Below are 14,719 nucleotides of genomic sequence, written 5' to 3'. Positions count from 1 at the left end.
ACAATTGCATTAAGTATTGCGCGTAATGTAATCAGTAACTACATCCCGAACATAGCACCAATGTTTTATCCCTAGTGGCAACAGCACATCCATAATCTTAGAGGTTTCTGTCACTCCCCCAGATTCACGGAGACATGAACCCACTATCGAGCATAAATACTCCCTCTTGGAGTTACAAGCATCTACTTGGCCAGAGCATCTACTAGTAACGGAGAGCATGCAAGATCATAAACAACACCTAGATATAAATTGATAATCAACATAACAAGTATTCTCTATTCATCGGATCCCAACAAACACAACATATAGAATTACAGATAGATGATCTTGATCATGTTCGGCAGCTCACAAGACCCGACAATTAAGCATAATGGGGAGAAGACAACCATCTAGCTACTGATATGGACCCATAGTCCAGGGGTAGACTACTCACTCATCACTCCGGAGGCGACCATGGCGGCGTAGAGTCCTCCGGGATATGATTCCCCTCTCCGGCAGGGTGCCGGAGGCGATCTCCTGAATCCCCCGAGATGGGATTGGCGGCGGCGGCATCTCTGGAAGGTTTTCCGTATCGTGGCTCTCGGTACTGGGGGTTTCGCGACGAAGGCTATTTGTAGGCGGAAGGGCAGGTCAAGGGGCGTCACGAGGGGCCCAGGTGACAGGGCCGCGCGGCCAAGACCTAGGCCGCGCCGCCCTGTAGTCTGGCCACCTCGTGGCCCCACTTCGTCTCCTCTTCGGTCTTCTGGAAGCTTCGTGGCAAAATAGGACCCTGGGCGTTGATTTCGTCCAATTCCGAGAATATTTCCTTACTAGGATTTCTGAAACCAAAAACAGCAGAAAACAGCAACTGGCACTTCGGCATCTTGTTAATAGGTTAGTTCCCGAAAATGCACGAATATGACATAAAGTGTGCATAAAACATGTAGATATCATCAATAATGTGGCATGGAACATAAGAAATTATCGATACGTCGGAGACGTATCAGCATCCCCAAGCTTAGTTCTGCTCGTCCCGAGCGGGTAAACGATAAACAAAGATAATTTCTGGAGTGACATGCCATCATAATCTTGATCATACCATTTGTAAGCATATGTAGTGAATGCAGCGATCAAAACAATGTATATGACATGAGTAAACAAGTGAATCATATAGCAAAGACTTTTCATGAATAGTACTTTCAAGACAAGCATCAATAAGTCTTGCATAAGAGTTAACTCATAAAGCAATAATTCAAAGTAAAAGCATTGAAGCAACACAAAGGAAGATTAAGTTTCAGCGGTTGCTTTCAACTTGTAACATGTATATCTCATGGATATTGTCAACATAGAGTAATATAATAAGTGCAATATGCAAGTATGTAGGAATCAATGCACAGTTCACACAAGTGTTTGCTTCTTGAGGTAGAGAGAAATAGGTGAACTGACTCAACAATAAAAGTAAAAGAAGGGTCCTTCAAAGAGGAAAGCATCGATTGCTATATTTGTGCTAGAGCTTTGATTTTGAAAACAAGAAACAATTTTGTCAACGGTAGTAATAAAGCATATGTATCATGTAAATTATATCTTACAAGTTGCAAGCCTCATGCATAGTATACTAATAGTGCCCGCACCTTGTCCTAATTAGCTTGGACTACCGGGATCATCGCAATGCACATGTTTTAACCAAGTGTCACAAAGGGGTACCTCTATGCCGCATGTACAAAGGTCTAAGGAGAAAGCTCGCATCGGATTTCTCGCTATTGATTATTCTCAACTTAGACATCCATACCGGAACAACATAGACAATAGATAATGGACTCCTCTTTTATGCATAAGCATGTAGCAACAATTAATTTTCTCATTTGAGATTGAGGATATATGTCCAAAACTGAAACTTCCACCATGGATCATGGCTTTAGTTAGCGGCCCAATGTTCTTCTCTAACAATATGCATGCTCTAACCATAAGGTGGTAGATCTCCCTTACTTCAGACAAGACTAACATGCATAGCAACTCACATGATATTCAACAAAGAGTAGTTGATGGCGTCCCCAGTGAACATGGTTATCGCACAACAAGCAACTTAATAAGAGATAAAGTGCATAAGTACATATTCAATACCACAATAGTTTTTAATCTATTTGTCCCATGAGCTATATATTGTAAAGGTGAAGAATGGAAATTTTAAAGGTAGCACTCAAGCAATTTACTTTGGAATGGCGGAGAAATACCATGTAGTAGGTAGGTATGCTGGACACAAATGGCATAGGGGTTGGCTCAAGTATTTTGGATGCATGAGAAGTATCCCCTCTCGATACAAGGTTTAGGCTAGCAAGGCTATTTGAAACAAACACAAGGATGAACCGGTGCAGCAAAACTCACATAAAAGACATATTGAAATCATTATAAGACTCTACACCGTCTTCCTTGTTGTTCAAACTCAATACTAGAAATTATCTAGACTTTAGAGAGACCAATTATGCAAACCAAATTTTAGCATGCTCTATGTATTTCTTCATTAATGGGTGCAAAGTATATGATGCAAGAGCTTAAACATGAGCACAACAATTGCCAAGTATCACATTACCCAAAACATTTTAGCAATTACTACATGTATCATTTTCCAATTCCAACCATATAACAATTTAACGAAGAAGAAACTTCGCCATGAATATTATGAGTAAAGCCTAAGGACATACTTGTCCATATGCAACAGCGGAGCGTGTCTCTCTCCCATACAATGAATGCTAGGATCCATTTTATTCAAACAAAACAAAAAACAAAAACAAACCGACGCTCCAAGAAAAGCACATAAGCTGTGATGGAATAAAAATATAGTTTCAGGGGAGGAACCTGATAATGTTGTCGATGAAGAAGGGGATGCCTTGGGCATCCCCAAGCTTAAACGCTTGAGTCTTCTTGAAATATGAAGGGGTGAACCACCGGGGCATCCCCAAGCTTAGAGCTTTCACTCTCCTTGATCATGCTGTATCATCTCCCTCTCTTGATCCTTGAAAACTTCCTCCACACCAAACTTAGAACAACTCATTAGAGGGTTAGTGCACAATCAAAATATACATGTTCAGAGGTGACATAATCATTCTTAACACTTCTGGACATTACACAAAGCTACTGAAAGTCAATGGAATCGAAATATCCATCGAACATAACAAAACTGGCAATGCGAAATAAAAGGCAGAATCTGTCAAAAACAGAGCAGTTCGTATTGACGAATTTTATTGAGGTACCAGACTTGCTCAAATGAAAATGCTCAAATTGAATGAAAGTTGCGTACATATCTGAGGATCACTCACGTAAATTGGCATAATTTTCTGAGTTACCTACAGAGAAGTTTTCCAATATTCGTGACAGCAAAGAAATCTGTTTCTGCGCAGTAATCCAAATCTAGTACGAACTTTTCTATCAACGATTTTACTTGGCACAACAAAACACTAAACTAAGATAAGGAGAGGTTGCTACAGTAGTAAACAACTTCCAAGACACAAAATAAAAACAAAGTACTGTAGTAAAAACATGGGTTGTCTCCCATAAGCGCTTTTCTTTAACGCCTTTCAGCTAGGCGCAGAAAGTGTATATCAAGTATTATCGAGAGATGGAGCATCGTTATCACGAGCTCCCCCATCCGTAGTGGTACTAAGGGCTTTGTCAATTTTAGGCCTATAATAATTTTTCTTTGGTTTAGGCACTTTAGAGACATACATAAACTTTTGCTCCTTACCCACATAAGCTTTCTCCTTATATTTAAGAGAAGAAAATGTTGAACCCAAGGTTCCCATAGCTTTTTCAAGTTCGTCAATCCTATTGGTTTGATCATCATGGACAACACAAGTTCCTAGGACACTAATTCTTTCATCAATTCCTCCTAAGGATTTATCAAGTTCATCAGTTTTATCAAGTAACATTTCCAATTTAGTTTCAATACTTGGAAAAAAATTCTCTATGGTTTTCAATTTTTTCATAACATCTTCAAGAAAGATTTCAGTTTTAACTTCATCAACAGGGGGTATTCCAAATAGACTCTCAATGATACAGCTAGCTTCTAATGCAGGAGTACTTAGGAAGTTACCTCCCGCGAGACAATCAAGAACATACCTATTCCAGCTAAAGATACCAACATAAAAATTCCTGAGTAAAATAGTGGTGGAGTGTTTCTTAGTGCACCTATTATGGGCATTACTAATTCTATACCAAGCATCTCTTAAACATTCTCCCCCTTGTTGCTTAAACGTACGAACCTCAACTTCAGGATTACTCATTTTAGCAATAGTAAATAAAGCAAACTAGATAAAGTAAATGCAAGTAACTAATTTTTTTGTGTTTTTGATATAGCAAACAAGATAGCAAATAAAGTAAAACTAGCAACTAATTTTTTTGTATTTTGATTTACTGCAGCAAACAAAGTAGTAAATAAAACTAAGCAAGACAAAAACAAAGTAAAGAGATTGCGATGTGGAGACTCCCCTTGCAGCGTGTCTTGATCTCCCCGGCAACGGCGCCAGAAAAAGAGCTTGCTGGCGTGTAGTTGACGTGGGAGTTAGAGATCTTTGTGATGTAACTTTTCTTCAGATCCCCGGCAACGGCGCCAGAAAAAGAGCTTGATACGCGTACAGCACGCGTCCGTTGGGAACCCCAAGAGGAAGGTGTGATGCGTACAGCGGCAAGTTTTCCCTCAGTATGAAACCAAGGTTTATCGAACCAGTAGGAGCCAAGAAGCACGTTGAAGGTTGATGGCGGCGAGATGTAGTGCGGCGCAACACCAGGGATTTCGGCGCCAACGTGGAACCTTCACAACACAAACCAAGTACTTTGCCCCAACGAAACAGCCGAGGTTGTCAATCTCACCGGCTTGCTGTAACAAAGGATTAGATGTATAGTGTGGATGATGATTGTTTGCGTGAAAACAGTAGAACAGTTGCGGTAGATTGTATTTCGATGAAAGAGAATTGGACCGGGGTCCACGAGCTCACTAGAGGTGTCTCTCCCATAAGATAAACAGACATGTTGGGTGAACAAATTACAGTTGGGCAATTGACAAATAGAGAGGGCATGACCATGCACATACATATTATGATGAGTATAGTGAGATTTAATTGGGCATTACGACAAAGTACATAGACCGCTATACAGACATGCATCTATGCCTAAAAAGTCCACCTTCAGGTTATCATCCGAACCCCTCCAAGTATTAAGTTGCTAACAACGGACAATTGCATTAAGTATTGCGCGTAATGTAATCAAGTAACTACATCCTCGAACATAGCACCAATGTTTTATCCCTAGTGGCAACAAGCACATCCATAATCTTAGAGGTTTCTGTCACTCCCCCAGATTCACGGAGACATGAACCCACTATCGAGCATAAATACTCCCTCTTGGAGTTACAAGCATCTACTTGGCCAGAGCATCTACTAGTAATGGAGAGCATGCAAGATCATAAACAACACATAGATATAAATTGATAATCAACATAACAAGTATTCTCTATTCATCGGATCCCAACAAACACAACATATAGAATTACAGATAGATGATCTTGATCATGTTCGGCAGCTCACAAGACCCGACAATTAAGCATAATGGGGAGAAGACAACCATCTAGCTACCGCTATGGACCCATAGTCCGGGGGTAGACTACTCACTCGTCACTCCGGAGGCGACCATGGCGGCGTAGAGTCCTCCGGGAGATGATTCCCCTCTCCGGCAGGGTGCCGGAGGCGATCTCCTGAATCCCCGAGATGGGATTGGCGGCGGCGGCGTCTCTGGAAGGTTTTCCGTATCGTGGCTCTCGGTACTGGGGGTTTCGCGACGAAGGCTATTTGTAGGCGGAAGGGCAGGTCAAGGGGCGTCACGAGGGGCCCAGATGACAGGGCCGCGCGGCCAAGACCTAGGCCGCGCCGCCCTGTAGTCTGGCCGCCTCGTGGACCCACTTCGTCTCCTCTTCGGTCTTCTGGAAGCTTCGTGGCAAAATAGGACCCTGGGCGTTGATTTCGTCCAATTCCGAGAATATTTCCTTACTAGGGTTTCTGAAACCAAAAACAGCGACAAAACGAAGAATCGGCACTTCGGCATCTTGTTAATAGGTTAGTTCCCGAAAATGCACGAATATGACATAAAGTGTGCATAAAACATGTAGATATCATCAATAATGTGGCATGGAACATAAGAAATTATCGATACGTCGGAGACGTATCATATATCCTTAGGGAAGAAGCGAGACTTTTATATCCCCCTGCCCCGCCCGCCGGACACACACACATATCATATGGTTGTTGCAGGCTCGCGAGAATGGCAATTTGGTGTGAATTAAACCGAACATTCTTGCTAGGCTGAAAGGGAGAGATTCGGTCGATTGGGTCAAGGGGGTGGGGCTGGTCCAGCAAAGGCCCATGCACCCCCCTCCCCCTCCCCCCCCCCCCCCCGCCCGCCTCCAAACCCTAGGCGCCCTTCATAAGCCCATGGGGGTGGCTAGCCACTTAATGGGATCCCCTCCAGGAGGCGCCCATTTAGGTGAGATGCACCTTTTAATTAATTAATAATATATAATTAAATATTAATTCACTTAATTAATACATAATTATTTAATTCCCAATGATCCGAGACATCTCTCAAACCACTCCAAACATCCTTCGGATTCTCCCAGAACCCTTTGCGGTTCTCTCTTCTCTATTCTCTACTGTTTCGAGTGAATCCAAAACCATCTTAAGTTTCATTCTACCCTGAAGTGTGTTTCCCTACGATTCGAGAATGACACAGACATGATCGAGACATCTCTCTGATCAATGATCACCAGGGGGTTCTGGAGAACCATAATGATCCATGTGTGTTCTACGAATATATAAAGTCGTTGAACCGCAAACGTCGAGTCATAATCCCTTTGTTACTTTGATACCAGACTTGTCTGAGATGTGGTCATCAGTATCATCATACCTAGTTCGATATTGTTACCGACAAGACTATTCAACTCGTTTCCATGTGATTCCATCCTTATGACCTAGTCAAAGGTTACAACCTTTTGGATGTAATCTCACCGTGTGGGTCTAGAGTATCTTCCTTCATGCAGATGAACAAATCCTGCTCTTGATATCTACACCTCAATATATCCCTTCAAAATACACAACGCACACCTTTATGATCACTCTTCTACGGTGTGATGGTTGATGTAGTCAAAGCAGCCTCCGGTGATAGTGATTAAATATGATCTCACGGTCTAAGGACTAGTTTACTATGCTCTCATAATTATCGCAATGATAAACTTTGTGACGTGATCGTGTTGCAATATTTATGTTGGGAATGTCCATCATATCATTCACCCAATGATATGATCCCATTACCAATTGATTTATATATCCATGATTGGGAAACCTTGATCATCTGTTGGCCACAATGAGCTAGTTCGCATAAAGCTTGCTAGGAACCTTGGTTTATTTACATACCACACGTGTACCAATGTTTTTGATTGGTACAGTTATAACATGTCACAAAACTTATTATGAACTATTGATATATAATAATAAACTCTCTTTAGAATTTTCCTCTAGGGCACCAAATCCAACACCCAGGTCATTCGGGTGCCCCTGGTGCGGACCTCTGGTCCAGGCCAGAGGTAGAACGAAAATTCTGGCGTAGCTAGAGATTCCAAAGGTTCCAAGGCCGGAGATTCCGGGCTCCCAATAATTGGTTGTACAATCAAAATGAAAACGACTCTAACTTGATCATCCAGATTCCGATTTCCATGAACTTGGGCTCGTTTTCAAAATAACAACAAGCTCTACTAGATCATGCAGATATCCATTACCCGAGAAAGGAGGATAAAACCACAAAACTAAAGGTTTGACCTCTCTAAAAAACGAATATGCAAAACCTCCCAAATAGAAAATGCGACAACTTTTTCATATGAAAATTGTTTTTGATGAACTTGAGCTTGTCTTGAAAATAAACATAAGCTCCAGAACATCACATAGATAAAATACAAATAAGAACCAAGAAATATGATGCAAAGGAAGCAAAGGTTTGAACTATCTTTGAAAGATACGATCAAGTTACTCACTCGATAGCCCCTCCTGATAGAACGGCTATCGACCCTAAAACCCGGTTCCAAACTAACAACAAGAGACCGGTAAAAGAGAAAACCTATCGAGAACAAACCTTAGCCTTGCGCATTCCACTTGAGCTAGATGAAGACGATATTTATCTCCTCAAGATGGAACACCTTTATTATTGAGCTTGCTTCGTGAAGTCTTCCGCTCCCCCATACTCCACTAGGGAGAGCCTCTCTTTAGGAATATCTTTATATATCCATGATCATCATCCAGATGACAAGTTTCAAGCATATGATCTCTTCGAGATGGCCATCTTGAACTTGCAATTTATTTCTTCTTTCTTCGTCATGTTGATGTCTTTAAGATACAAATGAGAGCTTGTTCCACCTTTTTCATCAAGACAAACTTGCCATAGGCTCAACTCCCACTTGACTAATCTTCGGATCACTCCTTGAACCACACCTTGATCATCACTTGATCTTATTTACTCTTTTAATCTGTCAACCTTGACACCAATATATGGTTCAAGCATTGCCTATAAACGAAACCTTCAAGTAACACAAACAGTGGTTCATAGGGATCGTCATCAATTACCAAAACCACACATGGGGGCTCTAGTTGCAAAGATGAACACCGTGAGAATCCGTGTATATGGAAGTTTCACCTAGATTTGGTACTCTCGAAACTGCAGGCAAGATGTGTAGGTTAAAAAAATTCTTGTATGGGCAATCAATCTCTGAGAGCCTGGTTTGATAGGTTTTGACAAGCGGTGTGTCATACGGGATATGTGTAGTGCAATGGGGACTCTACAACCTTCTATAAGCATAAAAAATAGATAATTGACATTCTAGCAGTAATGTTGATGACATTGTAATCAAAAGGGTGCTTGAGAAGAGATAATGAAACATACATAGAGCTTAAGGAAATAAAGATAGTGTCGAGCTCTCGTGTCGTGCCCGCTGATACCTCCGATCCAGATTACGGATTGTAGTATAGTAAGCTTTGCCCCTAGAAGATCTAGGTTTAATCGAACCTTGGTAAGCACTGCTAAATGGTTTATGATGGAAACGTCTACAAGACTTGCTAGTGTATTTATCTTCAGTTTACGGACCTACCTAGTTTACTTTTATGGGGTTGTGTTCAATGATGGAAATAGGCCAGGGTTAAGGTTTCACCTGCAGCTATGCATACATATATAAATAAATCTCATATGTGTAACAAATAAAATAGAGATAAGAGATTGTGAGTAGCACATCCATAAATACCCTTGCCCCTAAAATCAGAGGTGACAAGAGCCTAATGTTCCAACCATTGTCCTCACAGCCGGAAGCAACAACAGTTTTTAAGTAAATACAGACCAAAACCTTAAGCTAGATGATTGTGGTATGATCCCGAATGAATCACTAAACATGTACCGGTACTTTCCCCTTTTATCACTGAGGTTTTGCGGTAGCACGACGTTGTCCACTCATCCCACCTCTTTCCTTGATCATCTCGAATGATATGGGTACCTGCAGATCATCAAAGACGAGGCAAAGAGACAAGGATACAAGATCGCAAAACTCATATTCAATCCTTACACATAACATAAGATTAGATGCATATAATTGCTGCAAGGATTCACCCCAACCCGCAGCCCGTGAGGACTACTCACACATAATATCAAGATCAAATACAAAGATAGAAATCATTATGCAAAATACTTAGATTAAAATCACAGTATTCTTACAATGGTCTCCAATTCTCACGGAGATCTCTATTACAATGGTGATGGCTATGACTATGGAGGAGATGGAGGATGCAATGGATGAACTATGGGGATGGATCTCCCTCGGTGTGTTGCAGATGGATCTGGTGGATGGCGGCTCTGTTTGGCAACGAATGGCTCTCTTTTCAGCGTTGGTCCCTTCATGACTTTTATAGTGTTTGACCTCGGGAATGCAGTCGTGGGTTGTACGGGGGGATGGTACAGGCAGGGCTTGCCCGTACCGATGCCCGTTAAAGCCCCTAGAACTGCATTTTTGAGCGTAGTCAATTTTTCCATGCTCCTGACGCAATTTTCTTCAGTAATTGCAAGTTCATTAGCCATTATGACGTCATATCTTGCACAACATCAAAAAATAGGAAGAGATTGCACATCTTCGCATTGATTAGGCATTAGTGGCAAGTTGAGAGGTAAACATAGTCATTTTCTTGACTTAGCTAGGGGTTTAAATATGAGAAAATATGGCGTATTTCACAGCCATCAACTTCCCAAGATTAAACTTGATCGTCCTCGAGCAATAAAGAAAGAATCATAAGGAACTTCGCACGTAAACCAAAACAACGAGAAAGCAAAGTCACTTACAAGTGGTAGCCTTATGAGTCCAGCACTTCTTCCATTTGAAAGCTTAGCATAGTCAGAGAAGTGACAAGAATATAATACAAGCATTGGTAACTCGAGACAATCACAATAAATATTATATGTATGAATAGCTAGTTGTAGAAACAATCACTCTAGCTTAAATAGTTAACTCTCAGTTTGCCAAGGAACAATGGAAGTTTATTATCAGAAAATTAAGTTTGAGCATTCATGTCTGAAGAGCTATAAGAAATGAAGTATCTTAATTACGCCCACATCAATCGACCAAGTCTATCAAAACACTTACTATCCATTCATTGCTTTTCAAGAATATAGTCATCTAATATTACCGAGTCCATGCCAAGACTTGTGAATTGATATCTTTCGGATTCCTTTGACAGTTTCTAAGTAAAAAATCATGAATGACTTTGTAGGATTGTGACAATCATGGGGCCAGTGGTGCTAGTATCCCAAGAGTGTGCGCAACAGTTGTGTTGACACGCATAAAGCAATATCAGACACTAAAGTATTTGTTGACACGCGTAAAGTGATATCTCATATTTATATACAACCTTACATTTTTGGCATGAATCTCAACTACCACTAGACTTCAATTCCATCAAACAACTCATATCAAGAGTGCTATCAAGTCTATCACAATATCTATGGAGTTAAGTATCTTCAAAGTTAAACCCTTAAGACAATTGGTCATCATACAAGTCATAATTTTAAGACTTCTTCTTGTTGTACTTGTTTGGCAATAGTATTTCCAAGGCAAGACTCAGTTAACTAGATGAACTAGAGTTAGAACTTTCACAATTAACTAAGCATACCAATAAAGCTCTACTCCAATTGTTTCAAATCACTCCCACTGGCACAATACCTTAACAAGTCTATTGACTATCATAAACAATTGAAACTTCAAAAGTGGGATACATAAGTCTTGTAGATGGCTTCACATTTCTCTTCCTTATGATGTGTTCCTTCAAAACTCTTAGTAGATCTCTCTCATAAATAATATCAAGCAAAGAGGCATTAGAAAATTCAGCTCTTTCAAGAACAAGTATAAAAGAAAAAATCTTTTTGTATTTTCATGAATTGGGATAGAGAGGGAAAAAGAAACGAGAACAGCGAAATAGTAAGGAATTAAAACAAAACAAATGAAAAAGGAAAAAACAAACTAAAATGAAAAGCAAATAAAAAAGTAAAGTGTTGGAACGAACCAACACGAGTGTTTAAAAGCTCTATCATAGATCTAGAGTACAAATGTATTCAACATAAATAAATGCTTGAGGAACACATCCCAAGATTAGGCTTTTGCAAGCCCTCTTGGTGAGCTCATTGTGGTGGAGGATAATTCCGACTATACCATTGGCTGCTCCAATGAGTGAACTAGGAAATGAGTTTGGTGGTGTGGTCTCGAAGGTTGATGGCGAGGTTGCTTAGGTTCCCAATGCTTCCTTCGAGCGCGTACATGTCCTGGTAGGTGGTGAAGTCATGGAGTGGATGTTGCTCCTGTTCTGGTCATTGAGGTTCTTGTTCAACCTCTTCTCCTTCTTCCGGTTCATCTTGTTGTGGGGGTACATTTGCCTCAACTTGCGCATCATAATGCAAATGCCTTTCCTCGAGATAGAATAGACCATTAGTGCAATCACACTCCATTAGGTCAATTCGTGAAGATCGGGCAACCCACGCGGTCTCAGCCCGTATCAATTAGGCAGAGAGGCAGCAAACAAGTGATCAACTCCCGGTATTATTGAAGTAATATCTACCATCTACTTTTCAAATCATACCACATGCATTCAGAGTAGTAGAACCAAGGCGGCGAGGGCCTTCCAATACTCGTAAATTACTTACATCGATGTTGAGCCTTCTTTCCACGAGGCTGATGACTCCACCTCCGCATATGGGGCCACGAGCTTCAAGTGCTTGGTGGTTCAAGTAGAGAACAAGAATGGCACCCAAGTTTGGGCGGAGGTTTCATTCTGGGAACACAGCCTTTGCGAGGACCATCATGTCCTCCTCATTAAGTCTTGTGAAATCACCTCGTGCCTGCAAGGTGTTAGCGATAACATAGTACAAATAGCGAATAGACGACACTCAATAGTATTTCCCCGAGGGAGTGTGCTAGGTATTCTCATCCTAGAAAAATACATGCTAGGTGAGGGGTTCAAAGAAAAGCAAGCATAGCGGTTTGCGGTGGCACTGTTCTCAAAGCCAAAGTGATTGCACCACTCATCCAAGGTCAAATCATACTCACGGTTCATCAAATGGAAGGATATCTGGTTAACTCCAAGCTGATTCTCCTCAGTTTTGTAGTAGCGGTTCACCGTGCGCTTCAGGGTGCTGAGGAACTCGAGTGTCAAGCGGCGATAAGTGCCAGCCTCCTAAAAACAAAAGTCAAGCATACCAACATTGTTACAAAGAGTATTGAAATCATTGCGCAAGCCTAGTTGCTTCAAAATATGGGGCATGCCCATTTTGTCGACTTGATCTCACGGTCCTTGAGACGGACGAAATGGTTGAGTTGACGCGGTCTTCAAACTCGATATCGAGCGAAGCGAGTGTGTCTTCAATCGGTAGTGCAGCCTGTGCAGCCACAGCGTGCGAGCGGCTCCTTGTGTTCATCTAAAAATCAATTAGCAGTTTACTACCTTAAGCACATCTTAACAAAAATTCAACTAAAAATAAAAATCTGATCCGATAGAAATAGACATATGATCATCCTCTACACATATTACAAAAGAATCTCCTCTAAAATTGTGATCTAGAATGCTCATTAAGGTGATGAAGTTCATAATATGACCTAAGTCTAGATTGATAATGACAAAAGCTAGAGCATGCATTCACGAATAAAAAGTTAGGGTCGGAGGAGAAACGTACCATGCTTTGATGGAGTGCAAGGAATCGAATAAAAATGAAAGAATTTGGAGATCCAATGGAGTAGGTTCCAAGTTTGGAGGAGGAAGAGAGAGATATTATGAAAATTTGGGTTGCATAGTTGTTCCCTGCATGTTTAAGTCGTTCGATACGCGGTACGGACGTGCGGTATGGGCACATCCCACCCGTACCAGGTGTAACCGCCTTAGAATAAGTCGGTCAGGCGGTATGGTCATATCCCCCCATACCGGTGCTAGGTAAACTTACAGAATGTTTTCGAGGAATAGATGTTTTCGTCGTTGAAGCGGTACAGGCTGACCCGACCGATGGTCGCCAAACTTACGAGCTGCTTCGACGAAATCTTCAACTTTTCTCTTTCATGGTCGTGGATGCGGTACGGGCACGTGGTACGGTCTGGTACGACCATACCGATGGTCACCAAAGTTAGTGTAACCTGCGAACATCAAAAAAAATTGTGCAATTTTCACGTGCCTTTATGCATCAACACTACCTCGAAAATGGCTAAAGAAAAACAACAGTTTATATCAAGATGCGCGATCCTTAGCATCGAAAATCAAAAAGGTATTGTTGTTTAACTTATTCTCCTATTTTCCAAGGATATCATGAACACTCTTCATTAAAAACAAAATGAAACAAACTAATAAAACTAAACATTAAACTTGAACTAGATAAAAAAACTTTATTGAGCATGGGTTGCCTCCCATGAAGCGCTTCTAGTTAAGGTCAATCAGCTTGACCAAGATGGTGATCACTTAAGAGTTGGAAGTGGAAGACCCACTCCAAAATAGTTACCTTTTAAAGTAATGATCCCATCATCATCAGTTTTGGCCTTCTTCTTTCTAGGGAAGTGCACTACAAATGGGTCTTTGGATGGTAGTCCAATCCTCACATTCCCTTCATGCAAATTGATTAGCGCTTTAATAGTGTTAAGAATTGGCCTTCCTAAGATTATAGGAGCTACAGGATCTTCAGGCATGTCCACAATAATAAGATCAATAAGAGCAGAGCATCCTTTAATCTCTACTACAATATTATATTTTATCCCTACAACTTGTCTATATGTTGAATCAGCTAAGTGCAGTCTTAGATCAGTTGTTCTAAATGGCCCCATTCCTAACTTATCGAATAAAGTCTTTGGAATTTTGGAGACGCTTGCACCAAGATCACAAAGTGCAGCCACCTCATTTGTTCCAAAATGGATTTTAATAGTAGCCTCAAATATATCATCAAGCTTAGCTGGAAAGTTTTTCAGCTAGCTTCTTATATTATTGTTCTAAATCATGGACTTTGCATTCTACCTCATGTATAAATTGACGGTACCTTTCATCATTACCTTCATCGATTACTGGGTGTCTTACCGTGACCGTCTTAATGAGATCTTCCATGGAATACTCAGGTGTTGGAGCATTGCTATAGTCCAGTTCTTCAAGTGCTTATC

This window comes from Lolium rigidum, chromosome 2, assembly GCF_022539505.1.
Source record: "Lolium rigidum isolate FL_2022 chromosome 2, APGP_CSIRO_Lrig_0.1, whole genome shotgun sequence".
Classification (NCBI taxonomy): domain Eukaryota; kingdom Viridiplantae; phylum Streptophyta; class Magnoliopsida; order Poales; family Poaceae; genus Lolium; species Lolium rigidum.
Note: the sequence above shows the minus strand (reverse complement) of the source record.